This window comes from Glycine soja, chromosome 19, assembly GCF_004193775.1.
Source record: "Glycine soja cultivar W05 chromosome 19, ASM419377v2, whole genome shotgun sequence".
NCBI classification, from domain to species: Eukaryota; Viridiplantae; Streptophyta; class Magnoliopsida; order Fabales; family Fabaceae; genus Glycine; species Glycine soja.
The window spans coordinates 9,507,155-9,513,154 of NC_041020.1; positions in this window are offsets into that span (position 1 = coordinate 9,507,155).

A 6,000-nucleotide genomic window follows, 5' to 3' on the forward strand; every position below is an offset into this window, starting at 1 on the left:
CAAGGAGAGAAAAGGCCATTCCGGATTCTATCCATGGTCAAGAATCTGATCCACCATCATTACACGAGGTAACATCTTCTAATCCTATAAATAATTCTAATGAGTTTGTTGCTGAAATTTCAGAAGTACAGATGAACCAAAACCTTCACCTTCCTATTGCCCTTAGAAAAGGAACTAGAACATGCACCCAACAATCACTTTACTCTCTATCAAGTTTCCTATTCTTTAAAAAATTCTCTCCTACCCATAAAACTTTTCTCACAAACCTAAACACTACACCCACACCCTCCTCTGTATCTAAAGCATTATCTGACAGGAAATGGAAACAAGCCATGGATGTGGAAATGGAGGCGTTAAACAAGAACAAGACCTGGGAACTTGCCACTTTGCCAACTGGAAAAAAACCAGTTAGGTGCAAATGGGTATACACCATAAACATAGCTGATGGGACCATTGAACATTACAAGACAAGGTTAGTGGCCAAAGGATTCACTCGGACATATGGAGTGGATTACTTGGAAACATTTGCCCCAATTGTTTTGATGAACACGGTTAGAGTAATATTGTCATTAGCAGTAAACCATGATTGGGACATGTAGCAGTTTGATGTGAAGAATGCATTCCTACATGGAGATCTTGAAGAAGAAATATACATGGAGTTATCCTTTGGTTATGATGGATAGGTTGCTACTGGAACTGTTTGCAAGCTAAAAAAGGCTCTATATGGGCTGAAACAATCCCCGAGAGCATGGTTTGGAAGATTCACCAAAGTTATGACAAGTTTGGGCTATAAACATAGCCAAGGTGATCACGCTTTATTTATCAAACATTCAGTTTCAGGGGAAGTAACAGTATTACTGGTGTATGTAGATGATAATATAGTAACTGGGGATGACAAAAGGGAGCAACAAGAGTTAAGTCAATGCCTTGCCACAGAATTTGAGATTAAGACATTAGGGAGACTTAAATATTTTTTGGGAATTGAAGTGGCCCATTCTTAACCATCTTGGAGTTTTCGGAGGCTTTGGATCTTTTTATAGCCAATACATGGTTTAAGAAAAGAGCGGAACATCTTATCACTTACAAAAGTGGAGGGACATGTTCTCAGATAGATTTCTTCCTTATCAGGAAGTCTGATAGGAAGTATTGCTTGAACTGTAAAGTTATCCCGGGAGAGAGCTTGACTACCCAACATAGAGTTTTGGTCATGGATGTAAGAATTAGAGATAGGGCAAAGAGAAGAAGTCCTATGGTAGCACCAAGGATCAAATGGTGGCACTTGAATGGTGAGAAACAAGGAATTTTCCAACAAAAGATATGGGAGGGATGGTGTGGACAATCATAAGGAAGTGCAAATGATATGTGGAACAAGATGTCCCAAGAGATTATTAAAGTGGCTAAAGAGACGTTGGGTAAATCTAGAGGTTTTGGACCTCGGGGTAAAGAATCGTGGTGGTGGAATGAAAGTGTTCAGAGCAAAGTTAGAGTAAAAAAGGAGTGTTTCAAGGAGTGGTCTAGGTGTAGAAATTCTGAAACTTGGGATAAGTATAAGATAGCTAGAAATGAAACCAAAAAGGCGGTGAGTGAGGCAAGAGCCCAAGCTTTTGACGGACTATACCAAGCTCTAGGAACCAGGGACGGAGAAAGATCTATATATAGGCTTGCTAAGGGTCGAGAGAGGAAGACTAGAGATTTGGATCAAGTAAAGTGTGTTAAGGATGAAGAAGGCAAAGTCTTAGTGCATGAAAAAGATATCAAGGAAAGGTGGAAGGCGTCTTTCCACAACTTATTTAATGATGGATATGGATATGACTCTAGCAGTCTAGACACAAGAGAAGAGGACCGGAACTATAAGTACTATCGTCGGATTCAGAAACAGGAAGTAAAGGAAGCGTTGAAAAGAATGAGTAACGGTAAGGCGGTGGGGCCAGACAACATACCTATTGAAGTGTGGAAAACTCTTGGAGATAGAGGTCTTGAGTGACTCACCAAACTCTTTAATGAAATTATGAGGTCAAAACGCATGCCGGAGGAATGGAGGAGAAGCACGTTAGTGCCAATCTATAAGAACAAGGGGGATATACAAAATTGTGCAAATTATAGGGGAATCAAGCTCATGAGTCATACCATAAAATTATGGGAAAGAGTGATCGAACGGAGATTAAGAAAGGAGACTCAAGTTACTGAGAATCAATTTGGTTTCATGCCGGGAAGGTCGACCATGGAAGCGATCTATTTATTACGGCGAGTGATGGAGCAATATCGCATGGACCAACAAGACTTGCACTTGATTTTTATTGACTTGGAGAAAGCGTATGATAGAGTGCCTAGAGAGATTTTGTGGAAAGCTCTAGAGAAGAAAGGGGTTAGGGTTACATATATTCAAGCTATCCAAGATATGTATGATAGGGTATCGACTAGTGTTAGGACACAGGGTGGAGAGTCAGACGATTTTCCCATCACAATTGGTTTGCATCAAGGGTCAACCCTTAGCCCCTACCTTTTTACCTTAATTCTGGATGTCCTCACGGAACAAATCCAAGAGATAGCGCCGAGATGCATGCTTTTTGCAGATGACATAGTCCTCCTTGGAGAGTCGAGGGAGGAGTTGAATGAGAGGTTGGAAACTTGGAGACGAGCTCTAGAAACACATGGTTTTCGCCTAAGCAGAAGCAAATCGGAGTATATGGAATGTAAGTTCAACAAAAGAAGGAGGGTTTCTAACTCAGAGGTGAAAATAGGAGACCATATTATCCCTCAAGTCACACGGTTTAAATATCTTGGGTCTGTAATACAGGATGATGGAGAAATTGAAGGGGATGTGAATCATTGCATTCAAGCAGGATGGATGAAATGGAGAAAAGCATCGGGGGTGTTATGTGATGCAAAGGTACCGATCAAGCTAAAGGGAAAGTTTTATCGGACTGCGGTAAGACCGGCGATTTTGTACGGAACAGAATGTTGGGCGGTCAAGAGCCAACATGAGAATAAAGTAGGTGTAGCGGAGATGAGGATGTTGCGGTGGATGTGTGGTAAGACTCGACAGGATAAAATTAGAAACGAAGCTATTAGAGAGAGGGTTGGAGTAGCGCCTATTGTAGAGAAGATGGTGGAAAATAGACTTAGGTGATTTGGGCATGTAGAGAGAAGACCGGTAGACTCTGTAGTGAGGAGCGTAGACCAGATGGAGAGAAGGCAAACAATTCGAGGCAGAGGAAGACCCAAAAAGACTATAAGAGAGGTTATCAAAAAAGATCTCGAACTTAATGATTTGGATAGAAGTATGGTACTTGATAGAACATTATGGCGGAAGTTGATCCATGTAGCCGACCCCACCTAGTGGGATAAGGCGTTGTTGTTGTTGTTGTTGTTGAAGTGGCCCATTCTAACAAAGGAATCTTCATATCTCAACAAAAATACATCATTGACTTGCTTAAAGAAACAGGTAAAACAGCTTGCAGACCAGCAAGTACTCCAGTTGATCCAAACATAAAGTTAGGAAGTGCAGAGGAGGATATTACTGTGGACAAGGAAATGTATCAGAGACTTGTAGGCTTACTTATTTACTTATCCCATACTAGGCCAGACATTGCTTTTGCTGTAAGCTTAGTCAGCCAATTTATGCACCAACCTAAGGAAGTACATTTACAAGTTGCCCTTAGAATTGTTCAATATTTAAAAGGGACTCCAGGAAAAGGGATTTTGTTCAAACGAAACAAGAGGGTAAGTCTTGAAGCATATACGGATGCAGATTATGTTGGGTCAGTTGTGGACAGGAGATCAACTACTGGATACTGCACTTTCCTTGGTGGAAACTTGGTGACTTGGAAGAGCAAAAAACAAAGTGTAGTAGCTAGATCAAGTGCTAAAGCAAAATTTCGAGCAATGGCCCAAGGAATATGTGAACTTCTATGGCTGAAGTTATATTGGAAGACTTAAAGATAAAGTGGGATGAACCTATGAGGTTATATTGTCACAATAAATCTGCAATTAGTCTAGCCCACAATCTAGTGCAACATGATAGAACCAAACATATTGAGGTGGACACACATTTTATCAAAGAAAAGCTAGACAATGGCTTGATTTGCACTCCATATGTGTCCACTCAAAATCAACTTGCATATATACTCACCAAGGGGCTGAGCTATATCAACTTTAAAAGAATTATATCCAAGCTAGGAATGGAGAACATTTATTCACCAGCTTGAGGGAGAGTGTCAAAATCGTGTTACTTAGTGTGTATTTTAGGGAAGTTTATATTTTATCCCTGATTGTATTTTTATTCTTTATCACAGCTGTATATTGCTATTAATACTAGGATTATGTATTTAGAATAAATCCCATTATTATAGGGATTTGTCTCCCTAGAATTTGTTGTCCATATTTCCTAAAATAGCCAGCAGACTCATGTACATATAGGTCCAATGACCTCATAATTCGACATGAGAAAATAAAATATTATTCCTTCTAAATTTGAGACTCCAAACTAGCTCTTTATTGTTTTCTTGTGTAAAGAGTGGATGCTTTCATAGCCATTCTTTATTATCAATTTGATGAGGCTTGGTCAATGTCTTAATTATGTATGTTGTCATTTCTCAGTCATCTACAGTAGTTAAATTTTGGTTTGGTTTGGTTGTTTGTTGTTTTTTTTTTTTTTTTCCTGGGTGCTTGAATACTGGTTGAGGCTGCAAGAAGAATCAAAAGGTTCTGGCTTGATGATACAGGCTTGTGTTATGTCCAGCTACCCAGGGTTCTGGCGGAAAACAAGTATGGCTTAACCAAATGTTAAATATTGTGTCCTGATTTGCTTCAATTCTCGCGTATACTTTAGCTGCTGCAGGACGCAAAAGGATATAACATTTATGTTGTCTTTTAGTTTGTGGGATTCTTTGCACAAAAAAAGTACTAGCAGTTGGACGATGACTCTAGTTGTGCAATATTTCCATGTCCGACTCATGTTTCGTGATTTGATTGCTATGTCACTATGAATCTAGGTATTTATTCTAATTCTTAATAATCAAGCATATTGTAGATCTTACAACTTTATGGTTCTATGATATATGTCTTATGTATTTTTGTGGCTCCTGCTTACAGAATTAATATTGTTAAATTAAGGATTAAAATCCAACGTATCCAACATATACTTTTTTACTCGAGTTCATGTGTTTGACAACCTATAAGAAATTGAGAATAAAAAAAGTACAAATATAACATTTTAATCTAGTTTTAGTGACCATGATTATGCCTAAACCATAAGCACATCAAAAGATACTTTCAGTGGACGTTTGAAACTAGTCAGGTTTGGTGCTTTGGCAATTTTAATTACATATTCTGGGATTTGTCAATGGCCTGAATTATTCAAAAAAGCTTTTTGGTTCTTGCATTCTAAAGCCTTTACCCCTGCAGAATTTAATGGGATTCTTTAGTGTTGACATTCAATTTTCACGCAATGTTTACAGAGTTCCACTTGCATGGTTGGATGTTTTGCAGATAAATTGATATGCGCTGATATAATTTATAAATAAGGGTACAGAGATATCATACCCAAACTAACGTATTGCTCTTGTTTTTCTTTGAAATACACTGCGTTGATATTTGATTCAACTAGGATCAGGTAGTATTCTAGACAACATGGACTCTGTTGATCTACTTTCCTTGTTATTATTGGTTGCAATTGCAACTTGCAAGTTGATCATGTTTGCTTGATAAATTACTGGGTTCTTTTCTGATTAATGTATGGTGTTTGTTATTTTTCCAGTTTCAATCACAACATTAAGAAAGACGATAGGTTTGTGAGAGATATCAATGGGATATAAACATCTCGTGTCAACCTGTGTGTACAGTACCACACACATACTGGTTTATTTATAATAAGAGAAATAATAAAGTTTACAGAGGATAAGAATCCCTACAAATTAGCTATACAGTAGTTCCCAACTTTTCCTATTTTAAGAAAAAAAAAAATAAAAAATCATGTACATAGTCAGTGTAAAGCACCTT